We start from the raw sequence: 14050 nt of genomic DNA on the forward strand, positions 1-14050 counted from the left end.
ATGCAACTTCAGTGAAAATGTTAAATCGAGCTTAGCCTTCTCGGGAGCGTTTCTCTGGAACTCCTTCCCCCAACAGATAAGAAATGCAACTTCAGTGAAAATGTTTAAGAGACAGTCACGTTCACACATCATTTGTGAATGAAATGTCTTGTTCGATTGTTATTTTGTTAAACATTTTGTACTAGTGTTAACGGATGTGTAGCTGATCGGAGCAACTTTATTCCCAAATGAAAGGTATAACTATGTCAATGTAATTTTGTAATTTTTGAGTTCTCCTTATGTAATTCCTTAAGTGCACATTGTGTTGCATTCCATACAATGTATTTCTGTATTTTATATGATTGAATCTATATTTTTTATGTGCGTCTGTCTTTATGTGTTGCATAAAGGACAGGTTGGAAGAATAGGCTTTGCCTAAAACCTTTATCCTTTTGTAACAAAGTTCTGAGTCTGAATCTCTCTCTCTCTCTCTCTCTCTCTCTCTCTCTCTCTCTCTCTCTCTCTCTCTCTCTCTCTCTCTCTCTCTCTCTCTCTCTCTCTCTCTCTCTCTCTCTCCCCAACCCCTAGAATTGACCTTTACAAATCAAGTCTTTCTTATTCTGGCGCCTTATTGTGGAACTCCATTCCTGATTTAATTAAAATGCAATTCAGTGAAACTTCCTTCAAAGAAATGTATATGCTGTTTCTCTTGGAAACAAGTAAATAATTATGTGATAATAATACATCATTGCTTGATATTCATAATGCATTTTGAATGTCTTTTTAACTGTTTGACATGTCAATTATATACATTGTATTGTAATTAACTTAACTTCTATTTCTTCTTGTTATTAATAGAGTTACCCTCAATGGGCGAGGGCCGGACGAAAAAAAGCATGTATATTTTGCTTATTCTGTTACCCTCGATAAATAAATAAAGTTCAAAGTTCAAAAGTTCTCTCTCTCTCTCTCTCTCTCTCTCCCTCTCTCTTAGAAGTGGATTTTTGCTATATTTATATCTGTTTATTTTTTGCCTTCACGGTTTACCTTTCAATCAAAATCAGAACACAGCGTTACGGGGTGTGATCTTGAATAAAAGAAAATAGCTTTTTACTATCCAAACACGACGTTTGTTCCCTGAAATTGAAAGACCTTTTCATTTTAGAACAGGCAGATTACCTAAAACTTCACAGCAACGTAAGCTGTTTTGTGTCCAGCAAACCAGCAGCTAGGTGTAACTGAAAGGCAATGTACGTAAATGAAGGTTCGCTGTAACATTATAAACCTCGGTATATTTCATAACAAAACATATGAGATGCCTTAATTGCTGCATACACGTTGATAGAACTGAAAGGCACAAGCGCAAATAAAGGTTCGCTGTAACTTAGTATATTTTATCTAACGAAACATCTGAGATGCCGAATTGCGGCAAACATGAAGATAGAACTGAAAAGCGCAATGCAAATGTAGGTTCGCTGTAACTATATGTTTCCTAACGAAACATCTGAGATGCCGTAATTGTGGCAAACATGAAGATAGAACTGAAAAGCACCATGCAAACGAAGGATCGCTGTAACTATATGTTTTCAAACGAAACATCTGAGATGAATTTATTCAGTAATATACCGTGCAATTATTCCGCAGCGTCCCGGTGGCAGCGGCGAATTGACGGAAGACGAGCGCTGGGAAGCGTTAGGGTCACGGGGCAAACGATCCATCTGATCTGCAAATATAATCCCCCTCTTCCCCTGCAATCTCTCTCTGTCTCTTTCTCTCTCTGACTGTCTCTCTCTCTCTCTGTCTGTCTCTCTCTGTCTCTCTCTCTCTCTGTCTGTCTGTCTGTCTCTCTCTCTCTCTCTCTCTCTCTCTGTCTTTCTCTCTCTCTCTCTGTCTGTCTGTTTCTCTGTCTCTGTCTTTCTCTCTCTCTCTCTCTCTCTCTCTCTCTCTCTCTCTCTCTCTCTCTGTCTCTCTCTCTCTTTTTCTCTCTCTCTCTGTCTGTCTGTTTCTCTGTCTCTGTCTCTCTGTCTCTGTCTCTGTCTCTCTCTCTCTCTCTCTGTTTCTGTCTGTCTCGCCCTGTATCTGTTTCTGTCTGTATGTTTCTCTCTCTGTTTCTCTCTCTCTCTCTCCCTCTCTCTCTCTCTCTCTCTCTCTCTCTCTCTCTCTCTCTCTCTCTTCCCACAACCAGGCAAATAAAGGGAACGGAAAGGACAGGTCCCCAGGGCAGGTTGACACTTTCCAGTAATTTGGGCAGCCATGGACAGCATTTTGCCGCCCGGCTTTTTTAAAGAAAAAAAGAAAGAAGGAAAGAAAGAAAAGCGCTAAGGAAACTAAGTGCATTGATGAACGGGCGTGCAAATTCACTTGCGGCTTGGAGAAAGATTGTTTCTTAAGCCTCTACTGAGAAACTTCTCAGGAAACCTCATAATTAAATTGTTAAAAGAGTTAAATTTAATACAGCAGGGTGTCGTGATTTTTTCGTGTTCTCCTGCATGATAAGTACAGCGTTACAAAGTTGTGCAAGGTAAGGTCAGTTGTTTACATTGTCCTTTTCTGTTGGGGACTTTATGTTTCAAATATCTTTTGAGACGTTAACCCCAATAAACATGCCAGAACTGGGCCACTGCTGGCTTTTTGCTGGCAAGTTTGGTAAAGCTGGCCATAAAAAAACCAACACTGGGCCAATTATGGTTTGCCAACAAAGGCCCAGTTATGGCTTGCCATCACTGGCCCATCTCTGGCATTCCAGTAATATTGTCGGCCAGTAAAATGCCTTAATTGGCCCACTGTTGGCACGCCATTGGTGGCCCAGTGCTTGTTTGCCAGCATTGGGCCATAGGTGGCGATTTGCTGGCAATTATAGGTGGGTTTTTGCTGGCACGCCAGCAGTGGGCCAATGCTGGATAATTGCTGGCAAGAAGATCTGCGACAGCACAGCGGTATGACTTTCTCACTTGGAGTGACGTAATGTACAAACAAATGTCGAAATATCTTGACGTCACTCGTGATGATGACGCATTGTCAACTAAATCCGGCCCGCGGTGGTTCTGCAGTTGTCCGGTTATTTGTTTTGCATTCAACTTCAAGGAATTTCCAAAGCACCTTCTTCGATTTCAGTACGCGTCCGATCTCCTCCGGCTAGAAGCAAGCGTGGTGAGTTTCACAAACAGTTGTGTGAGCAGGTCGTCGCAACGGCGTTAGATATGGTATCTTCTTGTTCTTTTCCTCCGTTGTCGGTCTTTTTTTCAACTTTCTTCTGCTGGACGTTTGACTGAGTCAGTTCGCAAAATATAATAGACTTTAAGAAGTCGTCCTCTCTGTAAGAAAGAATCTGCGCGCGCACGCGCGTGTGTGTGTGTGTGTGTGTGTGTGTGTGTGTGTGTGTGTGTGTGTGTGTGTGTGTGTGTGTGTGTGCGCCCGCGCGCGCGGTTGTGTGTGTGTGTGTGTGTGTGTGCGCCCGCGCGCGCGGTTGTGTGTGTGTGTGTGTGTGTGTGTGTGTGTGTGTGTGTGTGTGTGTGCCTTTTTCCTTTCTTTGTGTGATTGAGTTTGTTTTGTCTCTGTCAAAAGAAAAGCACCATAGGCATTACCATAAGCTTACTTGTAACCAAACAAATTGCATCTTGTGAATGTTGACATTGAGTATGTGTCTATTCACTCCAGGACAAAGATTTGTGCAAGTGTCTGACTGCCCAACTGGATAAGATGCAGCTCGCCTGGGTCTCAGTTCCTGAGAGAAACGCAAGAGAGCTGTCCGAGACAACGTAAGCTTCGCAGGTTAGATCAAAATACATATTCCTGTTGACCCCTTACTTCTGCTTGGCATTTTAGTCAGTTCAGAAAATATGATAGATTACAAGAAGTCGTCCTCTCTGTGAGAATGCCTCTGTGTGTGTATGTGTGTGTGTGTGTGTGTGTGTGTGTGTGTGTGTGTGTGTGTGCGCGTGTGTGTGTGCGCGTGTGTGTGTGTGAGCGCGCGCGCGTGCGTGCGTGCGTGTGCTGTTTGCTTGCATGCCTGCGTGTATGCTTGCGTTTGTTTGGTTGTTTGGTTGTGTGTGTGTGTGTGTGTGTGTGTGTGTGTGTGTGTGCGCCCGCGCGCGCGGTTGTGTGTGTGTGTGTGTGTGTGCGCCCGCGCGCGCGGTTGTGTGTGTGTGTGTGTGTGTGTGTGTGTGTGTGTGTGTGTGTGTGTGTGTGTGTGTGTGTGTGTGTGTGTGCCTTTTTCCTTTCTTTGTGTGATTGAGTTTGTTTTGTCTCTGTCAAAAGAAAAGCACCATAGGCATTACCATAAGCTTACTTGTAACCAAACAAATTGCATCTTGTGAATGTTGACATTGAGTATGTGTCTATTCACTCCAGGACAAAGATTTGTGCAAGTGTCTGACTGCCCAACTGGATAAGATGCAGCTCGCCTGGGTCTCAGTTCCTGAGAGAAACGCAAGAGAGCTGTCCGAGACAACGTAAGCTTCGCAGGTTAGATCAAAATACATATTCCTGTTGACCCCTTACTTCTGCTTGGCATTTTAGTCAGTTCAGAAAATATGATAGATTACAAGAAGTCGTCCTCTCTGTGAGAATGCCTCTGTGTGTGTATGTGTGTGTGTGTGTGTGTGTGTGTGTGTGTGTGTGTGTGCGCGTGTGTGTGTGCGCGTGTGTGTGTGTGAGCGCGCGCGCGTGCGTGCGTGCGTGTGCTGTTTGCTTGCATGCCTGCGTGTATGTTTGCGTTTGTTTGGTTGTTTGGTTGTGTGTGTGTGTGTGTGTGTGTGTGTGTGTGTGTGTGTGTGTGTGTGTGTGTGTGTGTGTGTGTGTGTGTGTGTGTGATATGGAATAATGAATTAAAACCAACAAAACTCGTTTGCTTTCATGTTTCAAGAGGTGAACGGCAGGAGGACTTGAGAGTTTCAATGGCTTACCGTAGGCTACGACGTCAGGACAAAGAAAAGAAGCGTTATCTCAACGTTGCGGATGCGAACAGAGAAATGACAGAATCAAGACAATCCTACGGAGGTTTACTGGGAAGTGAACAAGAAACATTCCTGCCTTTGGTCATCATGTCTCGAGTGTGAAATTTAGAACGCTGTACAAATAAAATAAAACAGTGAGCAACTGAAAACAAAGCGTACGTTTCTGTAATGTTTCGGTAATGAGTCGTTGCTGTTTGGAAGCTTTACATTTGTTTTGTTTTAAATATATATTACTGTATTGTTGTTGTGCCCGCTATAACTGCGTTGATGACGATATTCTGTCAAAACCACTGCCTTTACTTGCCAGATAAGTTACACGACAAATGTGATTAGCATTTCAATTGCATTTTACTGATGAATTTGATAATTACGCATATGCATATTGCTAATGTACAGCTTGACAGCATTGCCCTTTGCTTTATTTGCGCACGTCTTGCCGCCAGCATGGGTTGAAAAGTCCATTGATGTGCTGTGTTTTGTTATTGTTATTACATTCACAGTAAAAAATGACAAAACAAAGCATATTTATAGACTTCTAACAACCATCTATGGGCTAACAAGACTGTGCAGATCGAGTACATGAATAGAGCCGTCATTCTATCCGAATCAGTGGTATTGGTATATTTCCTGCAACTTATTGGCATTTTGCTGGCAATGGTAAAGACAGAAATATGGCATTTTGCCGGGCCAGTTGTGGCCCGGTAATTTCAGCAGGTAAAGGGCCATTAACGGAAAATATATGGAAAAAAGTTTTTTTTTATATGGAACTAAAAACCTGCAAAATGCTGGCAAAATGCTGGCGAAATGCTGGCAAAATGCTGGGTTTTTGATGGCAAGCCATCAATAAGCCATCAAATAAATGATGGGTTTTTGCTGGCAAAATTCTGGCAAAATGATGGCAAAATGATGGCAAGCCATCAAAAAGCCATCAAATAAATGATGGGTTTTTGCTGGCAAAATTCTGGCAAAATGATGGCAAAATGATGGGAAGCCATCAAAAAGCCATCAAATAAATGATGGGTTTTTGCTGGCAAATTGCTGGCAAATTGCTGGAAAAATGATGGCAAGCCATCAAAAAGCCAGCAAATAAATGATGGGTTTTTGCTGGCAAAGTGCTGGCTTGCCAGTGATGGCCCATCAATTTGCCAATGTGCATACGGGTAATATGCCAGCATTGGGCCATAGGTGGGCCTTTGATGGCAGTAGTTCTGGCAACTGGCATTGCCATCAAAACGCCAGCAGTGGCCCAGTTCTGGCATGTTTATTGGGAACAGCGCAGGGGGAAAAAGCTCTATGTTGCAGTAACTCAGTTAAAAAATGTATTCATGAAGACAACATCTAAACAAGAAACTCCTGCAACTGCAAAATCAGTATATTTTGAAGTATTACAAAAGACGAAGCGAAAATGGAAAAACTACTGGAGACGCTCTTCTGGTTTGACAGGACGTCGATGCTACATGTCTCACTATATATATCGGAGGCAAATCACAATCTATGTGACCAAACCAAAGATATTCTATTGAAGGAGTGCAATATCTTTGACCAAACTGAAACCCGCAGGCTAATGTTTCGAGATTGCTCAGTGCAGCTGTCTTTCTCTGTTAGAATTCAACCCCGCAGGCTCAAGTTTTGGATTGCTTATGCATGGCCGCTCACGGCCGCTCTCTATTAGCGTTATACAGCATCTGACTCTAGTACTAGCCCTAAGAACTATATGAAATGACAGCCTCTCTACCACTTGACTGACGGTTCCGCTTTCGCAACCACACTGATTGCATCTGTAATTCTCACCCAAGACTGACAGCCTGTCCTTCCCGGTCAGCGGTAGCAGAATAGATCGCTGACCTCAGTATTAGCGTGAGATTTCGAATAAATTGACCATCTGTCGCACTCGATGGCCACAAGTGAAACCATCTGGTTTTGAGTACCGAACTCTCCAAATTCAGTGATCCCCAGTATAATAATTTGACACTCCTCACAAGATCGACAGTCTGTCTCTCCTTCTGGCCTATAGTTGCAAATCAGATCGTTTCATCCGAGGTATTTTTCTCGTTCAGTGACCTTCGCAGCCGGAGCAGATTACAAAATGTGTCTTTATAGCCGCAAGTCAAATCGTCTCATCTGAATGCTGGGCCATTCAGTAATCGCACTGCATGGCGACCTCATAGAGTGCAATAGCAGAACAGATTGGCCGTACAGGTAGGTCAGTCGGATAAACCCTGCTGTTACCCAGGTTAAAACAAAATTCACATCATTAAGCTTCCATCATTCAGAACTGATTTCAATACAAATAACAATTTAAAACAAATGTTAATGACAAACGCCTTCTCCTTCACATAACACACACTCAAGACATCACCAACCATACATGTATACATTCTTCCTCACGCGCATAAATCAGAGGTAAAATAACCATATTACATGAAATACATATGTATACTAGATGAATACCCGCTTCGCCGGGCAGCCGTCTTCGCCGGGAAGAAGTAGAGCCGAATACCCGGCTGTGCCGGGGACCTGGCTTTGCCGGGTGTACGCCGGCTTCGCCGGCGCACGAAGGAAGGGAGATAAACGCGCAAAACACTGGAGAAGATAAGGAAGAGTTGTGGACAGTGACCTTCTAAAAATAGTAACGGGAATATGGATTGAGCGTTGTGGACTAAAAATAGTAACGGGAATATGGATTGACGCCACACGAAGGAAGGGAGATAAACGCAAAACACTGGAGAAGATAAGGAAGAGTTACTGGGAATGGATGTAGTGGATCTGCAGAAAAATCTAAATCGGTTCAGCGCTGCGCGCTGAGAGCACGTGTTGCAATTCTCATCAACCAGGTTGTGTCCGGGGTCTACCTGAATATGCCCACCAAATTTGAAGCAGATCCATCGAGAACTTTGGCCGTGCATCGCGAACACACACACACACACACACACACACACAGACAGACACAAGTCGTATCTATATATATAATTTCTATCATTTCTGATGATTAATATTCACAAGCGTTATTAGCTTTTTCATAATCTATCGCTACATACCTGACTGTACTCTGATTTTGACATCCCCTCAGAGGTGCTGTTTTAAGAGGAGTAAACCCTACTCCATCATCTGTTGCTAAAGACTCCCCTCCCATCTCGAGTAAGTACTAGGCTTAGAAAACCTCATCAGTCACCACCGGCATCTGCGAACAAAGCTATAACCAGCGTGGCGACTGTACAAAATCAATGTTGGATTTGGGCACCAAACTTACGAGGGAACTTCTCTCAGTTCCGTGCAAGTATTGCGTAAGTGTGCGAGCACAGGTCCTTTAGATGGGGGTGCCTGCAGGCGCCCTTTGTTGATCCCTTTCGTGAGTGAAGGGGTTATCGTTCTTTGCTCCGACATTGGACAGGCCTGCCCGGGTCGTATTATGGATCGATTCCTGTTGCTTCTTTCGGTCCACCCCCTCCCCTCCCCATCTCCCCCCACACACAAACAACCCATCACCTTCGCACTCTTTCCCAACCCAGCATCTACAAAGGCCTTGTATTCGTGCCGCCCCTCCCTCTCTCCGCCCCCCTCCCTTTCTTCGCCTCCTCCGCTTCTTATTTCTCTGTCTACAGCTCCTTCTCTTCCTCCCTCCCTTCTCTTCCACCGTCCCCCTTTTCTTGTCTTTTTCTTCGCCCCTATCTCTTCCTCCCTCCCTTCTCTTCCACCGTCCCCCTTTCCTTGTCTTTTTCTTCGCCCCTATCTCTTCCTCCCTCCCTTCTCTTCCACCGTCCCCCTTTCCTTGTCTTTTTCTTCGCCCCTATCTCTTCCTCCCTCCCTTCTCTTCCACCGTCCCCCTTTCCTTGTCTTTTTCTTCGCCCCTATCTCTTCCTCCCTCCCTTCTCTTCCACCGTTCCCCTTTTCCTTGTCTTTTTCTTCGCCCCTATCTCTTCCCCCCTCCCTTCTCTTCCACCGTCCCCCTTTCCTTGTCTTTTTCTTCGCCCCTATCTCTTCCTCCCTCCCTTCTCTTCCACCGTCCCCCTTTCCTTGTCTTTTTCTTCGCCCCTATCTCTTCCTCCCTCCCTTCTCTTCCACCGTCCCCCTTTCCTTGTCTTTTTCTTCGCCCCTATCTCTTCCTCCCTCCCTTCTCTTCCACCGTCCCCCTTTCCTTGTCTTTTTCTTCGCCCCTATCTCTTCCTCCCTCCCTTCTCTTCCACCGTCCCCCTTTCCTTGTCTTTTTCTTCGCCCCTATCTCTTCCTCCCTCCCTTCTCTTCCACCGTTCCCCTTTTCCTTGTCTTTTTCTTCGCCCCTATCTCTTCCCCCCTCCCTTCTCTTCCACCGTCCCCCTTTCCTTGTCTTTTTCTTCGCCCCTATCTCTTCCTCCCTCCCTTCTCTTCCACCGTCCCCTTTTCCTTGTCTTTTTCTTCGCCCCTATCTCTTCCTCTTCTCCGACCTTTCTCCTCATCCTCCTTCTTCTGTCTGTCTTGCCTCCTCCACCCCCCCCCCCCCCCCATCCCTTCCCTCTTCCTTCCGCTCCTCCTTCCGTTTTCTCTCCTCCTTCCCCTATACCCCTTTCTCTTTTTCCTCTGCTTCCTATACCTCCTCTTTCAAGACACACCCCCCCCCCCCAACACCTCTTCTTCCCCTTCTTGTCCTCCCTTTTTATATTTAGTCAAGTTTTGACTAAATATTTTAACGTAGAGGGGGGAATCGAGACGAGGGTCGTGGTGTATGTGTGTGTGTGTGTGTGTGTGTGTGTGTGTGTGTGTGTGTGTCTGTCTGTCTGTCTGTCTGTCTGTCTGTCTGTGTGTGTAGAGCGATTCAGACCAAACTACTGGACCGATCTTTATGAAATTGTACATGAGAGTTCCTGGGATTGATATCCCCAGACGTTTTTTTCATTTTTTTGATAAATGTCTTTGATGACGTCATATCCGGCTTTTCGTGAAAGTTGAGGCGGCACTGTCACGCTCTCATTTTTCAACCAAATTGGTTGAAATTTTGGTCAAGTAATTTTCGACGAAGCCCGGACTTCGGTATTGCATTTCAGCTTGGTGGCTTAAAAATTAATTAATGACTTTGGTCATTAAAAATCGGAAAATTGTAAAAAAAAATAAAAATTTATAAAACGATCCAAATTTACGTTCATCTTATTCTCCATCATTTTCTGATTCCAAAAACATATAAATATGTTATATTTGGATTAAAAACAAGCTCTGAAAATTAAATATATAAAAATTATTATCAAAATTAAATTGTCGAAATCAATTTAAAAACACTTTCATCTTATTCCTTGTCGGTTCCTGATTCCAAAAACATATAGATATGATATGTTTGGATTAAAAACACGCTCAGAAAGTTAAAACAAAGAGAGGTACAGAAAAGCGTGCTATCCTTCTTAGCGCAACTACTACCCCGCTCTTCTTGTCAATTTCACTGCCTTTGCCATGAGCGGTGGACTGAAGATGCTACGAGTATACGGTCTTGCTGAAAAATGGCATTGCGTTCAGTTTCATTCTGTGAGTTCGACAGCTACTTGACTAAATGTTGTATTTTCGCCTTACGCGACTTGTCTTTTCTTTTTACTTTTAGTCAAGTTTTGACTAAATGTTTTAACATAGAGGGGGAATCGAGACGAGGGTCGTGGTGTATGTGTGTGTGTGTGTGTGTGTGTGTGTGTGTGTGTGTGTGTGTGTGTGTGTGTGTGTGTGTGTAGAGCGATTCAGAGAAAACTACTGGACCGATCTTCATGAAACGTGACATGAGAGATCGTGAGTATGGTATCTCCTGACTTTTTTTCATTTTTTTGATAAATAGCTTTGATGACGTCATATCCGGCTTTTCGTGAAAGTTGAGGCGGCACTGTCACGCTCTCATTTTTCAACCAAATTGGTTGACATTTTGGTCAAGTAATCTTCGACGAAGCCCGGACTTTGGTATTGTATTTCAGCTTGGAGGCTTAAAAGCAAATTAATGAGTTTGCTCATTAAAGTTGTCATTAAAATCGATTTTTCGCAAACAGTCTTAAAATTGATTGCATCGTATTCTTCATCATATTCTGAATCTAAAAATATATACATATGTCATGTTTACTCTTAAAATGTGATCACAATTAACGAAAATAGATTAATTAGTCTTACGATAAAAATTTAAGAAATCGATCCAAAAATGATTTCATCTTATTCTTTATCATTTCCTGATTCCAAAAACATATAGATATGATAGGTTGTATTCAAAACAAGCTCCGAAAGTTAACAAGAATACAGAAAAGCGCGCTTTCCTGCTTAGCACAATACGCTACCGCGCTATTCTAGCGTGTTAATTTCACTGCGTTTTGCACGTGGAAGGTGAGCGATTTCCTTCTCGCGGGGATTGACGAAGCTGTGCTGTCTTTGTGAAAAACTATAGTGCGTTCAGTTTCATTCCGTGAGTTCGACAGCTTGACTAAATGTAGTAATTTCGCCTTACGCGACTTGTTTTTCTCTATCCTCATCCCCCTTCTCCTTCCCCATTCCTGTCTTCTTTCTCTCATCATACATCCTCCCATATCCTCATCCCCCTTCTCCTTCCCCATTCCTGTCTTCTTTCTCTCATCATACATCCTCCCATATCCTCATCCCCCTTCTCCTTCCCCATTCCTGTCTTCTTTCTCTCATCATACATCCTCCCATATCCTCATCCTTCTCGATCTTTGTTCTTCCCTCTCCTCTTCAACTTTCCCATCCTCCCCCTTCTCTACCTCCACCAACTTACTCATGAACTTTCTTCGCCTCAAACTTTGTCCTGCTCCACCCACGTACTTTCTCCTCAAACCCCAAGCCTCCCCCCATCATCCTTCTCCATACTCTTCCTCTGGGTTTAAAAAAAAAAAAATCTATTCCTCCTTTTCTGTTCTTTCCTTTTCTTTTCCCTCCTTTTATTTCTACCACCTTTTCCTCACTCTCTTCTGCCTCCTCCCTCCTCCTTCTTTCTCCTTCTATCTCTTCCTCCTCTTCTTTCGTCTTATTATCCCAGTCCTCCTTCTCGATTCTCCTGCTGCCTCCTTTCCAATTCCTCTTCCTACTTTTTTGTGATTTCCCTTGCTCCTACTCCACGCCACCTCTTCTTCCTCGTCCTTTCCTCCTCTTTTTCCTTATACCTTTCTACTTCTTTTTATTTCTTATAACATTCTTCTGTCCCTTCTCTTTCTTTCCTTTTATCATACTTCTTCCTGTTTCTTCTTCCACCCCCCCCCTCCCCTGTTTCTTCGTCTTCCTCCTCCCCCTCGTCTCCGCTTCTGTCCCTATTCCGCCCCTTTTTCACTCGTATTTTACGGATTCCCTTCTCTTGGGTGAAGAAATGCTCAATATGTTTTAATCAATATCAGAACTGGACCCTGTTTGAACCCCATTTGTCAGGCTTAAATTGAAACGGTTCTTTTGCTTGGTCTCTGTGAGTGCCATATATATTCGTCTGCAGGAAAGATTCAAAACGAGTTTGACCTAACTGAAAATAACTGCCACTCTACGTGTATGTGGAGGAAGTCACGGTTGGGAAAAAGGGGGGCCGGGTACGGGGGGGGGGGGGGGGATATGATGGGAGTCGTAGTGGAGAAGAGATATATATGCGAAGAAAACAGATACAAACTGTATGGATTTGTTTTGTCCAGTTCTGTCTTTATTCTTGTTTTCATTTCTCGGTGGTTTGGTTTGGTAATGAGCGCTTCTGGGGTGATAACGCGAGACAACTCCTGTGATCTTGCCGCGAGGTGGCGCCAGTTACCAGCCGAAAGAAAAAAGGGGCATAACCTCACCAGAACCGACTATTATCTGTTTACCGTATAAAATGCACGACTTACACACGAACTGTTACCAAACCGATATGCTATTTGGGACCAATGCAAGGTTTTTTTCCTTTCTCGTGTGATCTTGCCGCGAGGTGGCGCCAGTTACCAGCCGAAAGAAAGAGGGGGCATAACCTCACCAGAACCGCCCATTGTGTTTTTTGTAACGTCCCTACAGCCGATATGGCTACCCGGACCGATGAAAGTTTGTTTCCTGTCTAAGTCCTACTTTGCTGGTGGTGGTGGTGGGCGGGGGTGAATTAACTGAATTGAAGAAAAGTATAGGGAGGGGATGGCGAGGGGGCAAGGGACAATCATCACGGTGAATGAAGGGAAGATGAAGGGTGTTAGCTACGTGAGAAAGTAAGCTGGATACAAAACACCTCGGAGGAGACGGAGCATTTCGTAATACCAAGTTCGGTGTGCATTGATCTCAATTCCCTTGTGACTGATCAAGGGCTTATGTGTCTGAGTGGCGAGCTTGCAGCACTCTTTCCGTGGCTAGTGGCCATGATTGCTCTCAACTCTCGTCAGCGTTCTTCTGAGGGTGTTCCTGCCTGATACGAAACTCCTTCCATGAGGGTGTGAAATACGAAACTGTGTTCGTCACGTTTCGTTTGATTAGAGTCAACAACCTTAGAAGAGTTCATTTTGGGTTCAGTTATTACGGACAGTAATTTCGATGTATTGCAAACTAATTCTGCCCCAAAAAATCGAAACTATCACCATTGACGTGAAATAACGAACTATCGATTTGGATTAAGCGTCATCATGTAGCCTCAGTAAAGTGCATAGCTCGGTTACATTGCGAAAAATTTAGATAATGATTACAGTGGACTTCCTCACCCCCATCCCCCCACACACTCCACGAGAGCTTGTATCAAAGCACGGACGTAGTGATTTATTAGGCCACTGCGCATGCGCGAACACTGGAGGAAAATCTTCGACCGTGAACACGATGGGCCCAACTTTCTCCCCTGGACCAGCTTTCTCATAGACTAAAACAAATCTTTGATTCCTCGAGACATGTTTGTAGTACTGGCACGCGAGTAAGTCGAAGATTGAAGTGAGAAAGCTATAGTCTCGGCAGTCAGATTTGTATACATGCGCAGTCACCGAATGAGAAAGCTGGTCCAGTAGAAACTTCAGATCACCACGACGGTCGATCGAAGTATACTAAGCTATTGGTATAGTAATACTACAGTGTAGCCATGATTATATTAAAATGGGCAAAGTGGGCTCTGCACGAACCTTTGGAAGTGAATTTTAGGTAAACAAGAAATTCCTCCGAGGAGGTAGGAAAAACACCCCCGTTGGTCAAAGGGA

General features: G+C 44.0%; 1 protein-coding gene and 1 long non-coding RNA gene across 2 annotated transcripts in view; both read left to right on the forward strand.

Moving 5' to 3' along the window:
• The window catches only part of LOC138967741 (potassium voltage-gated channel protein Shaw-like), a 37962-nt gene that overhangs the window by 8285 nt on the left and 15627 nt on the right, over positions 1-14050 (forward strand). The gene's annotated exons all lie outside the window — the stretch shown is intronic.
• LOC138966923 (uncharacterized) lies at positions 4072-5670 on the forward strand. The gene is made up of 2 exons (XR_011455791.1): positions 4072-4443; positions 4844-5670. It is a non-coding gene; the product is annotated as an uncharacterized lncRNA (long non-coding RNA).

The sequence above is a fragment of the Littorina saxatilis genome, linkage group LG5 (genome assembly GCF_037325665.1).
Source record: "Littorina saxatilis isolate snail1 linkage group LG5, US_GU_Lsax_2.0, whole genome shotgun sequence".
Classification (NCBI taxonomy): Eukaryota; Metazoa; Mollusca; class Gastropoda; order Littorinimorpha; family Littorinidae; genus Littorina; species Littorina saxatilis.